Below are 24,875 nucleotides of genomic sequence, written 5' to 3' on the forward strand. Positions count from 1 at the left end.
TTAGCTGAAGTCAAAAAAGCTTGTAAAGTCAAGAGCTTTTAAGAATAGATTTTATTTTATTTTTAAAACAGGTATGTTCTGAGCTAGAGCTAGGGGACTGACTAGGCTATTCTGATGAACATTCTATGTTACTTATCTGAAGCCACTGGCTTTCTATTATCAATAGCTCAGACAAGGTCTATTTGTTCTTTTCCGCATCCCTCTTCTGAGCTTGCAACTGGTTGATCTCAAATGCATTCATCCCATCATAGATAAAGAAATGTTTTCACTGCCTCAGTTCTAAACTATGTTGGGGCAGAAAAATTAAACATTTTCCATCCTGCAAAACCCAAGATGATATATTTAATTCTCTCTTGTAACTAGTAGGTAGCAATGCAACCAGAAACACTTAATGTTTCTTAATGTAGCCAAATTATTAAAAGACTGAAAATGTGCATACTGCAGCTAATCGTTATTTATATTAATGAAGAGTCCCTCAAGAAGCCTATGAAAGAGCTGTGCACAAAAAGAAAGATTCTGTAAAACTCCTGATACCAAAAAACACTTTGCAGAAAAGTCACTGTTAAAGTAAAATGTAAATATTCCACCAGTGTTTTGTTTTGTTTTTGTTTGTTTGTTTTTTGGGGGGAGGGGATGTGTGTGCATCCCCAGAGAAAATCTGAGGGACATGCATGTGAGATAGGGACCTATCAGTGTTGCTGAGACAAGGCTGACAATGCAGAAGGGAGGTGGTCTGTTCTGGGGCTCTTTCATGCTCAACCTGCAGTCTAGCCCACTGAGATCAACAGGAGCAAAGAGGAAAGACAAAGGTGTAGTAGAAAAAGGGCTTAACTCATCCAGAGAAAAAAAGGTTTCTTAAGGCAGAGCTGGGTTCCCTTTCTCCTAAATATTGGTGTTCTCTTTTCCTGCCTCCCCCTGCTGTCCGCAGTTGTTAACTCTGCAATAGAAGCTCTTTATTTCAACCACCTAGGGCTTGAGAAGGAGAGAACTCCACAACTTAGCAGGAAAGGAAAAAAGAACCAATTCTTCACACCAGGGTCACAAAGAAGTAATAATACCACATAAAATTGTTTTCTATGAGACTGGAGAAAGTCAATTCTCTCAGGGGTTCTCAAGCTGTGGGTCTGGCACTGGATGGGTAACAAAGCAGTGGCCAGGAGATCACAGGGATACTAGACTCCAGAAGGCAAGCTGGGGGACAAGAAAAAGTGGTCTTCTCTTTTCTTCCTGCTGTTCTACTCACACTAACCGCTTTTCCACTGCAATGAACCACAATATGCTCCAGTATGCATTGCTTAAGGATTGTGAGAAGCTTCATTTTGCAGCTCTTGACAGCACTCAGCCAGCTTCTCACCATGGCTGATAAGTAGGGCCCTACCAAATTCATGGCCATGAAAAACATGTCACGGACCGTGAAATCTGGTCTCCCCCTGTGAAATATGGTGTTATGTGTGTTTTTACCCTATGCTACACAGATTTCATGATGGAGATCAGCGTTTCTCAAATTGGGGGTCCTGACCCAAAAGGCAGTTGCAGATAGGTTGCAAAGTTATTTTAAGGGGGTCATGGTATTGCTACCCTTACTGCTGCACTACACCTTCAGAGCTGGGCAGCCAGAGAGCAGTGGCTGTTGGCCAGGTGTCCAGCACTGAACGCAGGGACCCGCCAACAGCAACGCAGAAGTAAGGGTGGCAATACTATACCCTTACTTAAGCGCTGCTGCCTTGAGAGCTGGGTGGCAGCAGAGTGGCAGCTGCTTACTGAGGGCCCAGCTCTGCAGGCAGCAGCACAGAAGTAAAGGTGGCAATACCATACCATGCCATCATTACTTCTGTGCCGCTCTGCCTTCAGAGCCAGGCTCCTAGCCAGCAGCCACTGCTCTCTAGCTATCAAGTTCTGAAGGCAGCACTGCCACCAGCAGTAGCACAGATGTAAGGGTAGCAGGATTGCAACACACCCCATAATAACCTTGCGACCCCACCACAACTCCTTTTTAGGTCAGGATCACTACAATTATAACACCGTGAAATTTCAGATTTAAATAGCTGAAATCATGAAATTTACCGTTGTTAAAATCCTATGACAGTGAAATTGACCAAAATGGACCTTGAATTGTAGGGCACTACTGATAACCAATTCTTTGAAGCAGAGCTCAGTGCAAACAGGAAGAGAAAGTACACCCAGCAGACAGCATGTACTAACCCAAAAGGAGGCAGTTTTTTCTTCTGATGATCCCAAAGATCTACGGGATTGATTTACAGACACGAAATCTGTAGGTGTGCCGGATGGAGAAAATCTGAGAATCTCTGTCCTAAACTCCTGTGTTTTTAACCTCTCCCACCTCTAAATAGTATATTTCCTCTCAGTGCAGGCAAGCAATGCTGTCTGCCTTACAACAACTGCTTCCAAAGACAAGCCTGATAGACTATGAAGATGGAGTTTTTATACATGAAGTGTATAAAAGTTTACTGTATACAATTTTTACAAGACTAAAAAATTAAGAACAGCATTTTACTAAAGACTGACAATAAAAGTATCTCCTAAAATCTGACTGAGAAAAGTTAACATTCAGTGGCAAATATCAATCCAAGGATTCTTAATTTAAATCTTCAAAGTCTGTTCAATAAAATAGAGGTGTGTTACAATTAATGTCCACCTTGTATAAGTCTCTCTATGTTTGGCACCTTTTCAATGAAATGGTTCCACTGGAACTTACAGAAGATTATTATATTTTATTATTCTTCATCAACTGCTACTTAAATAAAATGTATCAGAAGGGAAATTTTGCCATGCAACCTAGTGAACCATAAAAAAAAGAATAATCAAGAACATACTGCAAGGAACAATCCTGCACTGGTGAAGGGCTGGACTAGATAATAATAGGTTCTCTTGCTCTAATTCCCATTATTAGGAATCCAAACTACACAATGATTTTTTATTTAGAAATCTCAAACTTGTTTCACAATCACTAATATTTCATCTTTTGGATTCTAATATATTAGATATGTCCAGCTCACCATGGTGTGTGAGCTAACTCAACCACAACCAGTCAAACTAACTTGTTCAAATTTTGCTAAGATTATATTCTAACATTGAAAAAATCCTGCTCATTGTACTATGGAGATGAAATGAACACCTTTTCAATCACAAAGACCACAATTAAAGACTCAGATTTCTCTCCCCTAAGCCCACTACCTAAAGGCAAAAGATATAATCCATCTGTCTGATTTAGATATCTGATTTCATCAATCATACTAAAGGAAACAAAGAACCTGGAATTTAACAGGTAAGTAAAGACGTGATTGAGATTTAAGTATTTGTATTTTCAGTTTTTAACTCTACATCAAGGTTTGATCAATTCAAAGGCCAACAGAAAATAAGAGGGTTTCTATGGAGAGACGGGGGACTAAGTTCAATGTCAGGAATATTTTTAAGCTTTCATTAAACAACTATAGGATACTGGAAACCTTTTCATAAGAACGTAACCAAATACATAATATTGTGCTATGAATCTGTATAGTGCTTTCATACCAAACGGTTGATCTTCATTCGTTTGCCAAGCAATAGAGGAAAACCAGGGTGGATAAAAAATAAAACCATTTATTTTTTAAGCAAAACCAAAATTTGATTTAAAAACAGATTTTTTTTAATAAAATGCTTTATTCCCCCTCAAAAAGCAATGTAAAGATATATCTTAATTAAAACTATTATAGCTCAAAGATACCTCACCATGGAATAGGGATTATAAATTCTAATTCTATAGTATGATACAATATATTCATGTAATGTTTAAGAAAAGTTTTGTAAATGAGTTCCAATTGTTCATGGATTAGGGACCCAATCTTATTGGGTTCCAGGGGCTTCTGTAGAGATCATTTAGGTTAATCTTTCTATCTACCCAATGGGACTCCGTGCTCAGTCTAGAAGAAACCATTAGAGAAGCTTAGTTTTGCACTTTGCAGAGGAGTGGGATAGCTCAGTGGTTTGAGCATTGGCCTGCTATACCCAGGGTTGTGAGTTCAGTCTCTGAGGGGGCCACTTAGGAATCTGGGGCAAAAATCAGTACTTGGTCCTGCTAGCGAAGGCAAAGGGCTGGACTCGATGACCTTTCAAGGTCCCTTCCAGTTCTAGGAGATAGGTATATCTCCAATTAAAAAAAAAAAAGTTCTCTCTGTCTCCAGACGTAACATGCTTGTTAGCAGCAAAAAATGTTGTTAAATATATATTGTAACAGGGTCAGGCTAGATGGCTACAGGAGAGCATTAGAAGGCAGATATATTAGTCCCAGATTAAGTAGATCTATTTTCCCTGGGTAAGATAACAGGGGCAGTTTCAGAACAAACTGGAACTTGCTGGAACCAATAACAGCAGGCAGGCTAATTAGGACAGCTGGAGCCAATTAGAAGAAACTGCTAGAATCAGTTAGGACAGGCTGGCTAATCAGAACACCTGAGTTTAAAAAGGACCTCATTTCAGTTTGCAGTGTGTATGCAAGGAGCTGAGAGCAAGAGGCACTAGAAGCTGAGAGAGAGAAGACTTACTGCTGGAAGACTGAGAAGTACAAGCATTATCAGACACCAGGAGAAGGGTCCTAAGGTGAGGATAAAGAAGGTGTTGGGAGGAGGCCATGGGGAAGTAGCCCAGAGAGTTGTAGCTGTCGCACAGATGTTGCAGGCAAATTGCTGCATAAAGTGTATGAAAGAGAAATTGAGTACTGTGCAAAAGTTCTAGAGGGTAAAATTGTTAACCTGAGTCTTGATGGATGGAGCTATGTCCACAATGATCCTGTTGCATGTGCTTGTGTGACAAGAGAAGAAGGGAATGTCTTCCTTACCGAAACAACTGATACATCAGGAAATGCACACACAGCAGAACACTTACAAGAAGTAGCAGTAAAAGCTATAACAAACTGGGGGAAAAAATGCAAGTGTCTAGTACGCAGTTTGGTCACAGACAATGAGAAGAAATTTAGAAGAGAGTCCCAAGCTAACAACATACGGTTGCAGTGCTCACTTGATGCACCTCCTGTCTAAAGATTTCAGTGTTCCAGAAATAAAAGGCTAATGTTGTTGAAATTGCAAAATACACCTCTACCCTGATAACGCAACCCGATATAACACGAATTCAGATAAAACGTGGTAAAGCAGTGCTCCGGGAGGGCAAGGCTGTGCATGCTGGCAGATCAATGCACGTTGGATATAATGTGGTTTCACCTATAACAAAGTAAGATTTTTTTGGCTCCCGAGGACAGTGTTGTATCGGGGTAGAAGTGTACTTCCACAATAACCATTTCGCAGCAGCTGCTCTGAAAAAAGTGGGAGGAACCAAGCTAACTCTCCCACAAGACATGCAATGGAACTCAGTAGTGGACTGTTTTGAGCACTGTATCAAGAAGTGTCCTAATCCGATTAGTTTGTGAACAAAATTGTGAAAAAAAATAGATGGCACTGTCACAGACAAAGTTCTCAACATTGGGCTTAAGAGAAATGTTGGACACATGCTGAGTACCCTGAAGCCTATTTCTGTAGCCTTGAACAAAATGCAGGGAAATAGCTGTTTTATTGCTGATGCTGTTGAAATCTGGAAGAAACTGAGTGAGATCTTAAAAAGATAAATATGCAATGAGTGTGTTAAATTACAAGCATTAAAAAAAATGAATGGGACAAGCACTATCCCAGCTCCTTTTCTTGCAAATATTCTCAATACTCGGTACCAGGGTCAAACCTTAACTGCTGAAGAAGAGGAACTGGCTATGACATGGACATTCAGCAATCATCCCCCCATAATACCAACTATAAACAAACTTCAGAGCTAAGGGTGAATCATTCAAGAAATATGTGTTTGCTAATGATGATTTAAAGGAAGTCACACCAGTGAACTGGTGGAAGTCACTTCAGCACTTGGATTCAGAGACTATTGAAGTGAATCTCATTTTTAACAGCAATAGCTTCTTCTATCAGTGTAGAAAGAATATTTTCTTCCTTTGGACTAATTCATTCCAAATTGAGAAATTGTTTGGGACCTAAAAAAGCAGAAAAGCTTGTTGTTCTTTTCCAGATTATGAACAAAACAGAAAAATGAAGGTCAAGACGACTGAGTAAGCTGCAGAAGCCAATATTTTAAGTTTCTCATGTTGACCTGGCTGACAGTTGATTAAAATAGTTAAATTCTTTTGATATATTTCAGACAATTTTTAAAACAAACCTGATTTTAAAAAATTGAATGTTTAAATTCAAAAATTCTTATGCATGTTTTGTTAAAATATTATCTATGTCTGCTGTTGATGAAAAAAATCTAGAATATATAATGTTGTTTTAATTAAATAATTTAAATGTCTATCCTCCTAATACAGCATGGCAAGAAAATCCTCCAAATATTAATGATTAACCTATTGAACTGGAGATTGTTCACCTCCCAATGACTTCATAAATATCTGCTTAATTACCTTTGGTAAATGAAATAACCAATCATTCATTTTCTGATATAGCTGTAAAACTAATCTGAAAAGTTTTCAAAATAAATCACTTTAAAAATGTATAGTGTACCCCAATCTAAAAACAAAACCTACATCTATCTCTGAGTTGTGAAGAATATGTATTAAGGTTATAACAAACAACAAGAATGCACTTTTATGTAGAAATCCATGATTAAATAGAGTCTTCCTGACTAGTGATTTAAATCAAATCCACCCTGATCTAGGACAATAGCACCAGGCCCAGAGAGGAACAAGACAAGAAATAAAACCAATTCCTCAATTAAAAAAAATAAAAATCCCACAAACAGATTAAATGTCCCATTAACAATAGGTAAGTAGCACCTGGTAACACCTATATCTGTAGGTGTTTGTCCATTTTCTCTTTTAGGTTGTAAGCTCTGAGCCAGGAGCTGTATGCTACACATTGCCTAGTATAATAGACCCTAGCACTACCAGAATACAAGTAACTTAATGTCTACCTGCCTCTGTCCTACTTTCCAGGTAGGTATTAGCACAGGAATAAGGGTGATAGCATTAAACAGCTCCACAAGTGAGGTGGAGGCAGAAGAAAGTCCTATCCTGTCCTAGTCCAAGGTAGGAACTGGACAGATGGGTCACCTGTCATTCTGTGAGGTAACATTTGCCACACTCAATTTTCACTCTTAAGAACATTGGAACTGATCCTGGAATTAGGATGAGCTGGGAAACTGAGATTTATAATGGACAGCCAGCTTACCCAATCTTTCCTAGCCTTGTGAAGAAATAGCAGTCAAGATGCTGAGCTGCCTAGTGCCTATGTGAATAGTGAATGGCAGTGTTCTATAAGCAACTATCAGGAATAAAGGCTAGAGAAAGAAGAAATTTTACTGTGTGTATCTAACATTCAGAAGTGGTGATTCTGGGTTTCTAACTTCAGATAACTTAAAGTGGCTTGATAGTGGGTAGATGGCTCAGCAGTTAGGGCTTTAAGTCTATACAGTTTCATGTAACTATTACAGTGTTGGAGGACGAGGGGGGGGAAATTACACACAAATAAGATTAAACTCTCTCAAGGAAAGAGGCCTTTTTTTATATCCAAGTATAATTTTACAACTTGTAAAATGTTTACCTCCATTCTGTTAGGAAGTTTTTCCTGAGATTTAATCTAACTGAAAGAACAGTAGGACAATGAAACAGACTTCACAGGGAGGTTGTGGAAGCTCTTTCATTGAAGGTTTTCAAAAGGAAGCTGGATAGCCACCTGTCTTTAGATGCAACACATTCTGCATCTTGGCAGAGGGTTAGACTAGACTAACCTTGCGGTCCCTTCTAACCCTATGAGTCTACTCAGGAGAAAGAGTAGAACACAAGAAAAAGGCCAACACCATCACATAGGACACAGCATTTCCAAGAGATATAGGTGCAGGAAACATCACTAAGTAGTTTAGATGGGTTTAGATTATAACCTATACTTTATAACAGTAACAAATGCAAACATCAAGATTTTATATATAGTATAGAAGGAAGATCATATTTTGGGCCAATTTCCCATTCCACCTAATAAATACGTACCACATTAACTTATCCATGGTTGTTTCATCACTTCCCTTTGGAGACTACCCCAATACTGCTGGATTTGTTATTATGTCAAGCAACACTAAAACAATTGCCAGAAATTTACCTCCATGCACAAAAAGGCTATACTGTGCTGTGAGGGTAAACAGTAGGAGACAAATCTACAATGAACGTATTTGGTATAGCTAAACACTGCTCTATTTTAAAACCCAGGTGAGTGTGCTTATAGGTAGCCAAAGCTTTTTAATTAAATTAATGCTCTGCGCTAGAATTTTAGTCCTCCATACATTTAGGACGCAGCGTCTGTAATGTTTAATAACCTCAAATAATTTTATTGTAAATTCCTAACTTCATGTTAACATTTCAGTTGTTAAGAATTATTGTATGTCAGAGCAGCTGCACAACTACACACATTTACAGCAATTTACAGGGCTGCAATTAACAAGAGTGGTGTTCTCTGGAGTCCCTTAGATGAGGGAGTCACCAGCTGCACAGGTTTGGGCATTTCAAGAAAAGTTTTCTACTGGTATAAGACAGCCACTCCTACCCAGCCCCCAACATGCAGTATGATGATATAGGCAGAAGATCCATTTGCAACATGCTACCAACCTAGGGTGACTAGACAGCAAGTGTGAAAAATCGGGATGGGGGAGGTGGGTAATAGGATCCTATATAAGAAAAAGACCCAAAAATCAGGACTGTCCCTATAAAATCAGGACATCTGGTCACCCTACACCAATCACTCACTGCCCCACCCTCAGTGTGGAGGGAGCCCTATGCTTCTTGCTGGTCAATGTCAATGCCTACAGAGTATTCCCCAAGCTGGTCACTGTCCTCAGCTGCAATAAGCAAACAAAAGACAGTGTAGATTTCTGGACTGCTCTTGAGGATGAGCAGCATCCCTAATTTGCCCCCTGTGGTAACCCATATTCTGGTGCCTGGCCCTGCAGAACATACGTGGAGGACAAAGATGGACACATCTGATGGGATGGTGGAAGTGGTACTCTTATATGGCTCCAGCTCCCTTGTGTATACTGGGTCTGGGACCAATCGGTATGATTGCCTCACAAAAAGGCCCCAAGGCAGCACAAAGATCCAGCCAGTGAGTGTGCAAAACAAGGTTTGACCTTCTTCACCTGCAAGGCCCAACCCAGGTTACTTCTTGGTTATCACTAAAAGCATCGCTCTGTCCTGAGCCCAACCAGTGGCCTCAGTTATCAAAACAAACATTTATGATTTAAACAATTCACAGGTTCTAATCTGGAAATACAATAAAAACCAATCTCAATGTATTAGTCACATCACTACGAATAGCAACATGACATACTTACCGTGGATAGCAACTCTAAAATAAGTTTGACTTTTAAGCCTACCCGTCACTTAGAACAGCTGCCATTATTTCACTATCAGCCCCAAATGCAACTACTGCTATTCCCACAGGCATACTTTTTTCATGGTATTTTAGTAAGTCCAAGCCCAGGGTAACTTTGTAATCATAAAAGTACTCAAGAATTTCATCCACTGACACATCAAATGGCATACTTTGCACTTTAATGGCAGTTGACTCTGGCTTCCCAAAAGCCATTGGGGCCCACTTAAATTCTTAACACCACTATCAAAGCAAGGAGATCACTTAACTAGGCCCATTCCCAGAGTTCTGAGATCCACCTCCAACACTTCATATTCCACTCTGTTTACTAGGACCACTTCCAAACCCTGGAACACCAATAGATGAATCAGGAAAACCATTTCCAATTTGATCTGCAAATAAAGTACACAGAACTACCTGCTAATGTACAGTTAATCTGCGAGCAGGCTAGTACAGAGTCGTCACACCCCAGTTTGCCACAAACTAAAGGTTTGTGTTAAGAAGTCCTTCATCTGATCCATTTCCATGATTTCAGTAATGCATCTGCATATGTACTGCATCAACTCAGAGCCCATGAAAAAATTCTTTTCATATCAGATTTCACTGAAAGGGTATTCCATGAACACTGACATTTAAAAAAAAAAAAGTGATAGGAAGAGGTTTCACACTACTTTTGAGAATTCATCTGAGGCTTTATAGGATTATTGAGAGAAACACTGGATTCAAACTGTTGCTCATATTCACTGCTATTCCAGACCCATTTATTCCAGTATGTAAAAGGTGTTACAGCTGGAGGTTTCACAGACCTTCCTGGTATCACTGATAGTACAGAAGGAGCCAGGGGAAATGGAGGAACAAGAAGCAGGGCAAGTACAGGACATGGGACAGGTTTAGGGGGACTAGAAGGCATTGGTGGCAAAGACAGCATACCCGGCACTGGTGAAGGTGTATAACTGAGTTAAATGAGGGGCTAGCAAAGGCAGCACCAGGATTTGGAATGTATTTCGCATACTGGCCATAAAGAATGTAGGTTATGTTTTGGTTGCCTTTAATGCACAAAAGTAGCTGCAGTTGCTACACCAAGTACTGTTAGAATTTGATACTACAGTAGATAAGTTTACCCTAGCACTGAACATAGAGCTAGGTGGTGATCAGATCTGCTGGTAGCATCTCTATCATGTTTTATATTTGTCATACAACTCAGCAAGAGTTACTTTTGACTCTTTAATGGTACCACCTGTGCCCACCATAAACACATCTTGCATCTTCCTCGGTAGCAAAAAGTGAAGAACGCCTCACCCAATTCACCCCCTACAACATGCAAGTCCCATCAGGAATGGTCAATCCAGAGAAGTGGTGAATGTCCATGGTGCCCCACCACAATCAGAAAACCATGCAAATGGATAACCACAGCCATGCTGTCCTGAAATGCACACCTGCAGATGAGAAAAGGCAACGTCTATTTCAGACAACTATTTATGACACAATGTATTTACCTAGACATCACCTAATGTTTATAGTCCTAAAGACCTTGTGACAATTAAGCGTAAAATTTTCACATGCACATAACATAGGCTCCCTAGTCCCATCAAGAGTAATTTGGACACCCACTGAAAGTCAGTTGAACTTAAGCTCCTAAATCATATCGGTGCTTGTGAAAATGTTACCTTAAAGTATATTATGCTTCCAAATGCACTTTGCAACTGTAGAGCAGTTTACTAACAAAAGAAAACCTTTATTTAATGACAGTTAGGGTTGCATCAGAAGATGACTAGGAATGGCTCACCCAGCCACTGCCTCCCTTGCAAAAGCGTGGCATCTCAAAACGTATGAAGGTTAGACTGGTGAAAACCTTATTTTTTTCCATAGCAACTTATAGATGTTATTCCTGGGAAACTAATGCTGCTGAAAAAAGAAAAACTCAAGTCTTTGAGATATGGTGCTAGCAAAGACTTGAGCATCTTATCTTCTGAGATGGAAAAGACAAACAATTGTGTTAGAAGTATTACTGGAGAGAAGCTAACTCATTAGAAATCAATAGGCACACATTTATGTACTCTGGTCACATCAGGCATAGAGATGGAAATAATCTTCAAGAAAGGTACCACGGAAGGAATGGTGGCAGGTATTCACAGCAGGGGAAGCCTGCAATGTCACTCGCTTCCCAAAACACTCCACAGCTTCTTATGCACTTCTTGAAATGGACTACACCCAGGAGTAGCTGCAACAGCCGGGTGTGCGCCTGTGCTCCAGCAGCCAGATTTTGCCGGCTGTGTCCCTTATCCCTGCTGGCATGAAGCACACCTCTTATTGCATGTTGTGCCATAAACTGAAGCATGTTTTGTGACCATGCAATTTATTAAACCAGGGTTTCTTTGTTTTTGAAGAAAATGAATATAGTTATCGGTGAGGTTTGAACCCTGTATCTTCAGAGCCCCAATCAAGACATCTATCACTTGAGCTAAAGCAGTAACAAGAAACAATCAAACCAGTAATAAGGATAATTAACTATTTGAATAAACTACCAAGCATATGATGGACTCCCCATCAGTTCATCTCCAAAAGATGAACTCTGTCCAAACACAAGTATTGGCTTGATGCAGTAATAACTTGGGGAAATTTTCTCACCTGTCCTACGCAGAGAGTCAGACTAGATGATCACAATAGTCACTAATGGCTTTAAAATACCATTAATCTATTGTTATCCACTCTGTGAGCTAGCCACTAGAACAGGATGCCACATATTTTGCCTGGGAGTTACACAATTAGTTGCTAAAGAGCAGTAGGATGTTGATATCATTAATCCTGGTTATAGTGGTTATAGACAGGATAGCTAAATCCATAGATTTGGCACATTCATTCTGAGAGGCAGTGAGTCTCAGTGAGTAAGGTCTGGTCTACACTACACGTTTAAACCAATTTTAGCAGCGTTAAACCGATTTAACGCTGTACCCGTCCACACTACAAGGCCCTTTATATCGATATAAAGGGCTCTTTAAATCGGTTTCTGTACTCCTCCCCGACGAGAGGAGTAGCGCTAAAATCGGTATTACCGTATCAGTTTAGAGTTAGTGCGGCCGCAAATCGACGGTATTGGCCTCCGGGCGGTATCCCGGAGTGCACCACTGTGACCGCTCTGGACAGCAATCTCAGCTCGGATGCAGTGGCCAGGTAACCAGGAAAAGCCCCGCGAAATTTTGATTTTCATCTCCTGTTTGCCCAGCGTGGAGCTCTGATCAGCACGGGTGGCAATGCAGTCCCAAATCCAAAAAGAGCTCCAGCATGGACCGTAAGGGAGATACTGAATCTGATTGCTGTATGGGGAGACAAATCTGTTCTATCAAAGCTCCGTTACAGAAGATGAAATGCCAAAGCGTTTGAAAAAAAAAATCTACAGGCTACACAGTGCTGCGTGACAAGCGTAACAGGAAGCCAGAGACTCAAATGGACACTCATGGAGGGAGGAATGGGGTACTGAGGACTCCAGCTATCCTACAGTCCCCAGCAGTCTCCGAAAAGTATTTGCATTCTTGGCTGAGCTCTCAATGCCTGTAGGTTCAAATACATTGTCCAGCGTGGTTCAGGGAATAGCTCGACAATTTACTCCCACCACCCCATGTGAAAGAAAAGGGAAAGAAATCATTTCTTGACTTCTTTCAATGTCACCCTATGCCTACTGAATGCTGCTGGTAGACGCGATGCTGCAGCAGTGAAGAGAAGTATCCGCTCCTCTGCCACTGGGGAGAGGAGACGGTGCAGTAGGACTGGTAACCGTCCTTCTTATCAACCCGTGAGTGCTCCTGGCTGGCTTCAGGTGAGGCTGGCCTGGGGCGCCTGAGTGAAAATAGGAATGACTCCCGGTCATTCCCAGTAGATGGTACAGAACAGCTGGTAACGGTCTTCATCATAGCAACTGGGGGCTGAGCTTCAATCAGCCCCCTCCCTTTCATGTGTAAAGAAAAGATTCTGTACTGCCTGGACTACCATAGCACTGGGATGCTGGGCTCCTCTCCCCCACACTGCTTAATGTCCTGCCTGGACTATCATAGCACCGGGAGGCTGCCTCCCCCTCATTTTATGTCACTAAAAACTCAGTGTTTCTTATTCCTGCATTCTTTATTACTTCATGACACAAATGGGGGGGGGGGGAACACTGCCACGGTAGCCCAGGAAGGTTGGGGGAGGAGAGAAGCAACGGGTGGGGTTGTTGCAGGGGCACCCCCCATGAATGGCATGTAGCTCATCATTTCTGCGGGATCTGACACAGAGCAGCTGTACTCTCTGATACACTGCTTCTCTAGTACATTTGCCCCATATTCTAGGCAGGACTGACTCTATTTTTAGAAACCATAAAGGAGGGATTGACTCGGGGAGTCATTCCCAGTTTTGCTTTTGCGCCCCCGGCCGATATCAGCTAGGGGCACCCATGATAGCAGCAGATGGCACAGAAGGACAGATAACCATCATCTCATTGCCAAATTACACTGGCAGCAGACGGTACAGAACGACTGGTAACCATCTCTGCTATCATGCAAAAGCAAATGAATGCTGCTGTGTAGCGCTGGAGTATCACCTCTGTCCGCAGCATCCAGTACACATACGGTGACTGTAAAAAAAAAAAAAAGCTGGTTGCCATGCTATGGCGTCTGCCAGGGCAATCCAGGGAAAAAGGGCGCAAAATGATTGTCTGCCGTTGCTTTCACGGAGGAAGGAATGACTGACGACATTTACCCAGAAACACCTGCGACAATGATTTTTGCCCCATCAGCCACTGGGCTCTCAACCCAGAATTCTAAGGGGCGGGGGAGACTGCGGGAATGATGGGTTAGCTATGGAATAGCTACCCACTGTGCAACGCTCCGGAAATCGACGCTAGCCTCGGACCATGGACGCACACCGCCGAATTAATGTGCTTAGTGTGGCCGCGTGCACTCGACTTTATACAATCTGTTTTATAAAACCGGTTTATGTAAAATCGGAATAATCCCGTAGTGTAGACGTACCCTTTGATTTGGATCTACTGAATTTGGAACCCGCTTACTATCCTGTTTATTACAGACAATGTGAACTCTCTGTTAACTTACTTGTGTAATGAGGAAAAATGATTGTATCTGCCAGTCCTTCTAGATCAAGGTATGAGTGCCTGCTCAATAAAGGACTCCAGTTTCCAGAAATATGAACATAAATCAGGTGAGACACCAGAATTCAGGTCCCCTGACTCCCAGGTCAGTTTACCTTCCCTAAACTACAGGATATTTGTGGGGAAGTCAACCTCTTCCTTCCCCTCCCTGCCTCTTACCCTGATGGGGGAGGGAAGGACACTTAAGAACTATGAATGCAGGGACTGGGACCATCTGGAAGTGAAGACTAAGGAACAGGAGGTATAATCCATCAAACAAAAGGAATTCAAAAATAAAAAATCCTCCTCTCCTTGAACTGCGAAGAGTGATTTAAAAGGAAGGTGTACTCACCACCATTTATGGAATTTTGTTTTTAAATCTCTTCAGAAATATATTAAATGTTTGGCTAAACTGAAGTTATTTGTTCTAATCTTATGTCAATACTTTCTAGAAGTCCCACAATGTGAGTGTGAATTAAAAATGCAAAGCAGAAATCCTTAAAATCAAGCTTGCCTGTTCAATTTTACCAAGAATAATATGACTTAAGTGAAATTTTTTTCTAAATAAAAGCGTTAGAATATACTATGAATAAGTTAACTATTACTTCTGTATTATTCAAACTCCCATGATGTCTACAAAAGCAAATCTGCATCTGAAACAATGTATACTTCATATTAAAAATGCCCACATTATTTGTTTGATTTGGGAGAAATATTAACTAACAGATCTTTTATGGTAAGACTATAAAAAGAGTCAAACTAGGTATTTATTATAATTCTGAAATTTAAGAGCAGTACTACTGAATTGTTATAAAAGAGCTGTACTTATGTAATTATAATACTCACCTAGAAAAGACCTGTTGCTTATATAGTTGACAACATTTCAAATGTTTAACCTATGACTGCAGGAAGGAAAAAACAGTCATATCAGTGCTATAACAAAGGTATTTTAAAGTTCTGAAAAACAGTTACTAAAGAAGTAACTTTTAGTCCCAAAATAATACAGCTAACACCTTCAGGAACTCCCAACTTTTAAATGTGAAAGTACTGTAAATATTGAGGCTTAGTAACTGTTCAGTGCAATCCTTGTTAGAGACATACCATGTATATACCTTTATTTTGTATTTGTATGCCTTTAAACATCAGAAGTCTTACACTAATTACTTTATCTTTTACCAAACAGAAGTTGTTTTGTCCACACTGCCTCTCAGTTGGTGAGCCAACCACCGCAGAAGAGCTTTGGGAGCATTAACTAAAAGCTTAATTACTACAGAATACCTATCTTCCACCCTTGATCTTTGTGCAACCCTCCCATTGTTACTAGTTAAAATTCTGCTGTGTACTAAACAGGAGTGCAGGGTCTTAAACTTATATCCTGAGCTATACTTTTAAAATGGAATTTGACTCTTTCCCCACAATGAGTTTGACACTCCTTTAATCTAATCTGTTCTCACATACTCTGGATTCTAAATACCTGTTTAAATCATCCAGTGTTTCAGTCCATGTCAAGAGAATTTGTACAGCAGCAAACTCTTCTTAAAGCAATTCTTTTTTTCCCTTCCTGCAGCAACTCCCTACTTCAGTCCCCCCAATACTTCACCCCCACTGTCTCATAGATCTCATCTGCTAAAGCGACCACCAATTAAAGATTACATTTGAAGTGTCACTGTTTGGACTTCTACAAATTGATGACAGACAGATATGGCAGCTAAAACAGACTCACTGACCTGACAGTAAAGGTGCGTTTGCTTGAAGTGTAGGAGACAGGCACTTCTGAAAATTTTATACCAACTTCCATGTTCAAAAGTGACAGACATTCAGGAGCTTAAGTCACTTAGTCACTTCTGAAAATTTTACTGAGTCTAGAATTTTGGGGACAGGAGTTTTCAATGAACCAAGCCCTTGTTTAGTGGCCAAGATAGAAGATCTTTCCACATCATCCTAGAGAGAGACCTAGTAAGTGGTTTCCTACTTGTAGGAGAATGTTCTGTACTTCCTCAGAGCAGCGTCTCTCAGTATTATGCTCAGCCAGTCAAACTTCCATGTTCCATAGAGACTTGAGGTGATGGATCCTCCCCTGATTTTGAAAGAGAACATCTGGAATGTTCAGGAGTGAGAGAGGTCATACAGAGAGCTGGATGTAGCAGATCCATGACCCAGAACTGTCTCACCAAAGAAGTAGCTGTGAAAGTCACTGTGGCTGTAATTTGTCTCATCTTTCTGGTAACTGAGGATGAAAGGAGCCAGTGGGGAAGTCACACAAGACTGGACCAAGAAAGGCATCTGGGAGAGAACCTAGACTTCTTCGCCCTTCCTCTGGGGCAGAACAGGCAGCACGTGTTTTGCCACCGACCAGAATAAGACTACCTGAAGAGAACCTCACCTACAGAGAAAAGGATTTTCAGAGAATCTTCCATGGACCACACATGATGAGCTGTGTACTGCCTGATGCAGTAAACTGCTAGGCTATTGCTCGCTCCAATGTCTGTGAAGGGCTGTCATGTTTAGCATCAAATAACGCCATCAGCTTCAAAATTTGATTGCTTCCTGACACAGAGGGGAGGGAAGATCAAGATCTATGTATTGTATCTAAAGACTAACACTTCAGAAAAGGAAATAAATTTGTAAGCAAGACTGCCCTGTGCTTTAATATATTTATGTGAAGAGCTGACTGAAGACCCCAGACCTTGAGTGTGCAAAATGATCAAAGTGTAATCCCCATCCTTATGTGGTAACATCTGTTACCTGTATCGCTGAAGAAAAAAGGAAAGCAAAAGGGCACCCCTTTGCAGACTGTCTCCAGGTTTATCCACCACCTCATAGAGGAAAGGATGGCAGCAACAACGAGACCCTTGTCCATATGGGACTAAGGACTGGAATACTGACTTCAGCGAATGTTGGAAAGGGTGCAGATGAAGCCTAGCAAGAGTCCAAGGACACCCTCATCAATCAGCACAGCTACCCCGCCTAGCTACTTTAACTGCAAGTTTTCAAGTAGTTTGTATCCTCTTCTTCCACCAACTGCTCCATAACTGGTGTTCAATAATTCTGTGCAGTCTTGCAATGCCCTATAATCACTGCAAGGACACCAATTAGGAGTAATGTTTCATAAGGAGACAATGATAGCAAGATGGCTCTGAATCTGGGTTAAGGTCCTCATCAGGAACCTTCCACTCTTCCTAATGAAATCTTTGGCTAGTTCATTAGTAGACCTGACTTGGGAAGAAGTTCCAGTTAATCTCTGAGGAGATCTAATAGTGAGGCACTCTTTCAGGAAAGGTAGGTGGAGCACAAATTTCCTGGTAATGCCATACCACCACCCTCTGGGGATGCTCCTGGTGTAGATGTAGGACTAGGAAGAGTCAAGAGGACCAGATTATCTAAATGGGGGAACTGTACAGTGGGCTTCAAATGTCAATTCTGGATGACTGCAAGAATGACTGCAACCCCTTAAGTGGATGTGTACACGCAGGAGTTCCAAGAATGCCACAGAGGAAGAATAAATGAAGTCAAATGTGATGCAGATCTCCCCAGATTAGGGAACATTCAGATGGCATGATCAGAGATTCTCAGCATTAAAGGCACCAATGTGGTCAGTACTGTAAAAGGGGTATCAGCACCTAGACAGAGGACATAGGAAAAGAGCCTGGTAAATGCCTCCAATGCAAGGGATGATAGCACTGAGGCAAATGGTGCCTTGGAAGCCCAGGCCTCCATGGCATAGGCCAATTCTATGTCCAGTCCTGAGATGTGCTGCCCAGGACAGTCATAAGTCCTTTTTCTTCTTCCCTGGAAGAGAGGATGATAACTGGCACTGAGTCACCTTTCGAGCAACAGTCTGTTCTGCCTAAAGAGCTCAGTGCCAAGGTCAATGTGGCAACGAGAGCCAGTGCAGAGTGCACAGATACTAATGTGCTTGGCTTCGGGGACCATGAGCAGATCAGAGAGGGAGCTAACCCCACTACACCCATCCCAGGGACACAGGATCAAATGTGTTGAGTTCTGGCTTCCGAGAGCACTGAAGGAGCAAGACCCCTTAGTGGAAGTAGTCTGATGCTTGGAATCTGATGCCACCTTTCCTTACCATTGATGGGACTGTCCCTAGCCCAGAGGATCCTGTTATAGAAGGACCACCAGAGCGAATATCAATTAGGCACATTCCCTTCTCTTGCAGAACAAGAACTGAGTGTTGCCACTGCAGGAGCAACAGAGTTTGCAGCCCAAGGTTCTCACACCAGCCACAAAGTGAGAAAACAAGTCATGGTGCTCGCCAAGCAATCAACAAGCAACAGAAGAAAAAGAAAAAGCCACCTACAGGGTAGATATTTTTTCTTTGAGAAATATACAGAAAAACTAACTAAAGGAATACAAAGCGGGACAGGTCTTTTTTTTTTTTTTAATAAGGAAATCTGTGAGGCAAATTTGCTACAAGGAGCAGGGAAGATACTGATGAATTCCAATTCACTGCCATGGGTGGTAAAGGAACAGAGCAGTAATAGGGGGCCAGCACTCCCCTATATGCCCTCAGGTGGGGAGGGACGCAAAGGCATATACAGTGCATGTACAGACTCAGACAAAACCAGCAAAAATGTTTCAAACCTGTGAACACATGGATGCACACAGGAGCAGCAATATTACACTCAGAGCTGTAGCTGTTAATCCTGTACGTCCCTATTAGCTGCCACTGTTACCTACACTGACTCAGTATCCTAAATTACCACACATGCTGATAAAATAGGATCACCTAGGCATTTACAAGGAAATATTTACAAGGACAACACTGGCACAGAATCCACCATCACCAACAGGAATTAAATTTACGAAGACAAACTATACACAGATGCAATTTTTATTGATTATAAATATTTGATTAAAAAAACATAGAAATGTAGGGCTGGAAGGTACCGTAAGAAGCCATCAAGTCCAGCCCCTTGCATTGTGGCAGGACCAAATAAACCTAATCATCCCTGACAGGTATCCATCCAATCTGTTTTTAAAAACATCCAGTGATGGAGACTCCATAACCTCCCTTGGAAGCCTATTTCAGAGCTTAAACTATCCTTATAGTTAGAAAGGTTAGATATATGGAAAAACTAAGTTTCTCTTATTGCAGATTAAGCCTATTACTGCTTGTCCTACCTTTAGCAGACATGGAGAACAACTGATCCCTATCCTCTCTGTAATACCCCTTAACTTAACTGAAGACTTATCAAGTCCCCCCAAAGTCTTCTTTCAAGACTGAACATGTACAGTTTTTTCACCTTTCCTCATAGGTCAGATTTTCTAAACCTTTTATAATTTTTGTTGCTCTTCTCAAAAAACTCTAATTTCTCCATATCTTTCCTAAACTGTAGCACCCACAACTCAGCACAGTACTACAGCTAAGGCTTCACCAGTACCAAGTGGAATAATCACCTCCTGCATCTAACCTATGACACTCCTGTTAATACACTTAAGAATTATATTAGCCTTTTTCCTAACAGCATCATATCATTGACCTGTATTCAATTTGTGATCCATTAAAACTCCTAGATCCTTTTGCAGTGCTACCACTTAGCCAGTTATTCCTCATTTTATAGCTGTGCATTTGATTTTTCCTTAAGTGAAGTACTCTACACTTGTCTTTATTGAATTTCATCTTGTTGATTTTACACCAATTCTAAAATTTGTTAAGGACATTTTGAAATCTGATCCTGCCCTCCAAAGTGCTTGCAACCCTTCCCAGTTTGGTGTCATCTACAAGCTTTTAAAACTTACTCTCCACTCCACTATCCAAGTCATTAATGTACACACTGAGTAGTACCAGACCTAGTACTGACCGCTGCAAGACCCCACTATTTAAACCCTCCCAGTTTGACAGCAAACCACTGATAACTACTCTTTGAATACAGTCTTTCCATCAGTTGTGCATCTATTTGATAGCCCAAAGTACTGTATAGTGTGAGAAATGGTCTCTCTGGGAGAAGGTATGTTAAGAAGAAAGTGAATATGTGACAAGAGTTTAAGTTAATTTCATTTCTTATGACGTTTCAACACAGGCTGTGCCTATTAGGAACAAATACTGTCTACATCAGGGGCAGGCAACCTATGGTACATGTGCGAAAGACGGCATGCGAGCTGATTTTCAGCAGCACTCACACTGCCCGGGTCCTGACCACTGGTCCGGCGGGATATATATTTTAATTTAATTTTAAAGAAAACTTCTTAAACATTTTAAAAACCTTATTTACTTTACATACAACAATAGTTTAGTTATATATTATAGTCTTATGGATCCCAGAATATCAGGGTTGGAAGGGACCTCAGGGGCCATCCAGTCCAACCCCCTGCTCAAAGCAGGACTAATCCCCAACTATTTTTTTTTTTGCCCCAGATCCCTAAATCGCACCCCCCTAGATTGAACTCACAACCCCCTGGGTTTTGCAGGCCAATGCTCAAACCATTGAGCTATCCCTGGCCTGTGAACAACAGAATTTAAAAAAGAGGGTAGGATAGAGGGAATGTAAATTGAACTCCCACAAATTAGATTTTGGATCACTTGGATTAAGTTGATCAATACACCCATCTCCAGAACAGAACCAACACTTTATTTATTTTTTTTAAACACCAGACAACCCCAAATCAGGAGGACATTGCTCTGTGCTTCCAAACAGCAATATACAACACACAAAAAGATGCAACAACTTGACCACTTTTCCACCGGAACACAGCTATTTCAGTACAGATTTAGAACAGATCTTTTGTGCACAAGCAACATTTCACTAAAATAATCCCAGGTCACCCAAAGCATTTCTCAAAAACTTTCTGTTGTGAACTTCTGTACAATTATCCAGAAACTAAGAGACTAATAAAAATATGTTGAGGTAATACCTATGGCATGACAGAGACATGTTCTGCAAAACTTCACATACCACCCCAAGCCATCTAGAACATGGATTTTTCAAAGATCCTGTTTGAATCTACCCAGTCTCGTGTATAACTTTATTTTGGATCAGTGTTCTGATTTTTATACACAAATTCAAATTATTTTTCAGGATCTGCATAACATTTGCTGCTGCATATATTAATTTGGGGACATGGAGCTACTTATCCACGGTCAAGCTGGTTCCCAAAAGTGAGGGTTCTCAGCTGATTCTCAAAACTGCCCATAGTGAAATGAGATGTATTGCTTTCCCACATAGCATTACCAATACACTTCAATTCGGACCTAACTATGTGTGTTTCTAGAGATGTTCCAGTGAGTCTGTAATCCAACTTTTTTTGGGTGGGGATATAAGCAATGATTTGAACCCAGGCTCTCTAGCACTGAAAACTCAATACAGATCCACTTTACCTATTCGTCTAAGTAGGGGGTGGAGCAATACTCAATTCCAGGAACAGAAAGTAATACTGTACAACAACTATGTCTGAGCTTTCCTCCCTTTAAACATAACTAAATGCATTTTTCTGTGGACTTATTTTGAAAACCATTTTCTTTATTTTTACCAAGCCTATGCAAAGCTGAAGTGGTAGCCAGCTAGTGAACCAACTATCAGGAGGTTAGTGATTAAAATAAATGCCAGTTTTTGTAAACATCTTTCAAAAAGTCATATTCCTTATTTTTGTGATAAACAGTAAGTTTCCTATTAATTTTTTTGCCTTCTTCTCCTTAAGAACAGATGGACATTTTATAACCTTTCCAGAACAGCTTCTGTTTCACCAAGGCCACACGTTCACTTTGATGTCTCACCTCACAGTAGAACAGAGCAGGTTTCTTGTAAAGCCAACAATGCTAACAAAAAGTATGTTAGAGACCCATAGCCTACAGGCACTCTCACTGAAAGATGCCCACAACTGTCCCATATCCAACAATCTCTGGTAACCAGTCTGTCTAAAAGAAGCTGTTTGTTGTATTTGCTATTATTGAGAAGTGGGTCTATTCAAACCAGAGGGAATTAGAGTGAAGGCATGCCAGGATCCTCTGACACACACACCAACTGGTGAAACAAGGTGAACCACAAAGGAGAATTTGATTGCCACAAATGCTGCAGTCAGCTCACCAAGTAAGACGTGTTGTGTTTACACCTTGCATCCAGATGGCCTATGAGGGTACAAACATCAACATCACAACCTTAATCGTGCCATTGCTTTTATTTCTGCCCCCGCCCAAAGGCACACAAGCTTGACGTTAATTCGTGGTCACTGCCGCAGCAGAACACTCGTTGCACACACTGAGGGAGCCATCGCTCATGTCTGCAAAGCGCCCCGAGACGCTGGCACGTTAAAGGCGAGTCAGTATCCAGCTCACTCCTGTTTCCCATCCTCCGCTCCGAGGCCCCTGGAGCCAAAGCCCCGCGCCGGGGCTCACAGCCAACAGCCCGGAGCACAAAGAGGCGGGAGCCGCCGGGCGGTCTGCGAGAAGAAAACACGGCTCCGCGACCACGGGCACTCCACGCCCACCCGAGCGCCCGCCTCGACTCGCGGCGGCCACAAGTGCTAGCGGAGGGCGGCGGCACTACAGACGGCGCTGGGCGTCTCCGCGGGCTAAGCCGGGGACCCTTCCGGGCCCGCTCGCCTCGCGCCGCGCGGGCCCCGCCAGCGCCTGCGCTGCAGGGCGCAAATACTCACCTCCCCCGCGTGGGCCGCTCCGAGCCACGCAACTCAGAGGCTCAAGGGCCGGGCTCTGGCCCCACAGCCCCGGGCGACAGCGGAGCCCTGTAAGCGCGGGCAGAGACACGGGCACGCTGGGGCCCGCGCCCCAGGCTGCGGCAGGAGCCACCCAGGCCTCGGGGCCTCTTCAGCCCAGTCCCTGCCCCTCCCCCTTTGTGCGACTCGGAGGACATGCTCCGTGGCGGGCCCGGCCTCCCCCCGAGACAGGGCCCAGCCGCGATGGGAGGGGGCCGCTGAAGGGAGGGGCGGGGCCGGGCCCGGCCCGGACGCTGCCGGTTTCTTACCGAGGAATCTGTGCGGAAAAAGGGTTAGAAAGGGGCTAATCGCCGCCCGGGCCCCGCTCCCCGCGCGAGCCCAGCGCCACCGACCGAGCAGCGCCACAAAATGGCCGCCGCGAGGGTGGAGGGGGCTGGCGCGGGATCTCAAGGGAGGAGGCGGGGCCAGTAGGCGAGGGGATGGGGCGGGGTAGAGAGAGTGGTCCCGAAGAAGGGGCGGGGACTTGGGGAGGCTCAGGTGAAGGGGCGGGGCCTGTATTGCGGGCAGGAAGGGGCGGGGCGAAACGCTCACACAGGTCTCCTTTTCCCTCCCTTTTGGGCACGTGTTAGGCACGGTCCCTCCCTTCTGTGGAGTGCCTGCTGCTCCCAGAAGTACTTGTGCATCCAGAAAGGCAGCTGGCATAGTCCCAGCCAGTACCAGCACCAGCAGCCCAAAACACTCTGACCTCATGATACCACAAGCCTGACAGTCCTGTTTCCTTTGCTTGTTACCCCAAAGAGATTGGCCAAAGAGCCACCTTGTACCCCAGATACGTCAGCACCCCACATTCCCTGAAGACACAGGGTCCTGGGACTTCTAAGTGCATGAGACACAGGACCCAGAGTCCCCATCTGCACCAAAAGACTCCTTCCACCCACCAGCCTTTGGGTTTTTCCTGTCGTAAATAAATTCTCACTCATACTTGTATTCTTTCACAATCTAGATGTTAGGGCACAGAAAATGGACAAAAAAAAGTGAGAAGTAGGTTGGACGAAGACAGCTAAAAAAATAAGAAATTTTGCTGAGGTTCTAATTAGCAGAGCAAAGGGGTCAAAGTCTCAATAAGTTAGTTGATCTGTCAGATAAAGTCCCACTACATGGCGAAAGGCCTTAAAGGTAAAAACAAGATGCTTAAGTTTGAAGTAGTGGAGGAGGGGAACCCAGCGGAACAAATTAAAATAGGAGATGATATGGCTGGTGCATGGAGCAAGGAACATAATCCCATCAGCAGTGTTTTGAATAGTCTTCAACCAGGAAGAGATTACAATAATCAAGACATTAGATAATGAGGCCTGAATAAGAGCCTTGGTTGGCTGGACAGATAGAAAAGGCAGAATTTTAGAAATATGTGGAAAGAAACAACAAGAATCGGACAGGGCCTAGATATGTGCATCATGAGAGAGGGTGAAGTTTAATATAATGCTCATATTACAGGCCTCAGTGACTAGGAGAGAATAGTGGTGTTACTCATGGCACCTTATAGACTAACAGACGTTTTGGAGCATGAGCTTTTGTGGGTGAATACCCACTTCATCAGATGCATCTCCAAAGCTCATGCTCCAAAACATCTGTTAGTGTATAAGGTGCCACAGGACTCTTTGCTGCTTTTACAGATCCAGACTAACATGGCTACCCCTCTGATAGGTGTTACTCATGATGACAGAGAAATGGGG

The 24,875-nt window shown here is 42.4% G+C and overlaps 1 protein-coding gene across 10 annotated transcripts in view; it reads right to left on the reverse strand.

Moving 5' to 3' along the window:
• PHF20 (PHD finger protein 20) overlaps positions 1 to 23,564 on the reverse strand; it is a 176,212-nt gene extending 152,648 nt beyond the window's left edge. For 5 of the 10 annotated variants that reach the window (XM_030533338.1, XM_030533336.1, XM_030533337.1 and 2 more), the window contains exon 1: positions 23,451 to 23,564. The gene's annotated coding sequence lies outside the window, so the exon portion shown is untranslated. Of the gene's footprint in view, positions 1 to 10,697; positions 10,835 to 15,363; positions 15,420 to 23,450 lie in introns of all 10 variants that reach the window. The other 5 variants (XM_030533332.1, XM_030533331.1, XM_030533333.1 and 2 more) reach the window with 5 other exon arrangements.
• Positions 23,565 to 24,875: the final 1,311 nt, after the last annotated feature.

The sequence above is a fragment of the Gopherus evgoodei genome, chromosome 14 (assembly GCF_007399415.2).
Source record: "Gopherus evgoodei ecotype Sinaloan lineage chromosome 14, rGopEvg1_v1.p, whole genome shotgun sequence".
NCBI lineage: Eukaryota > Metazoa > Chordata > Testudines > Testudinidae > Gopherus > Gopherus evgoodei.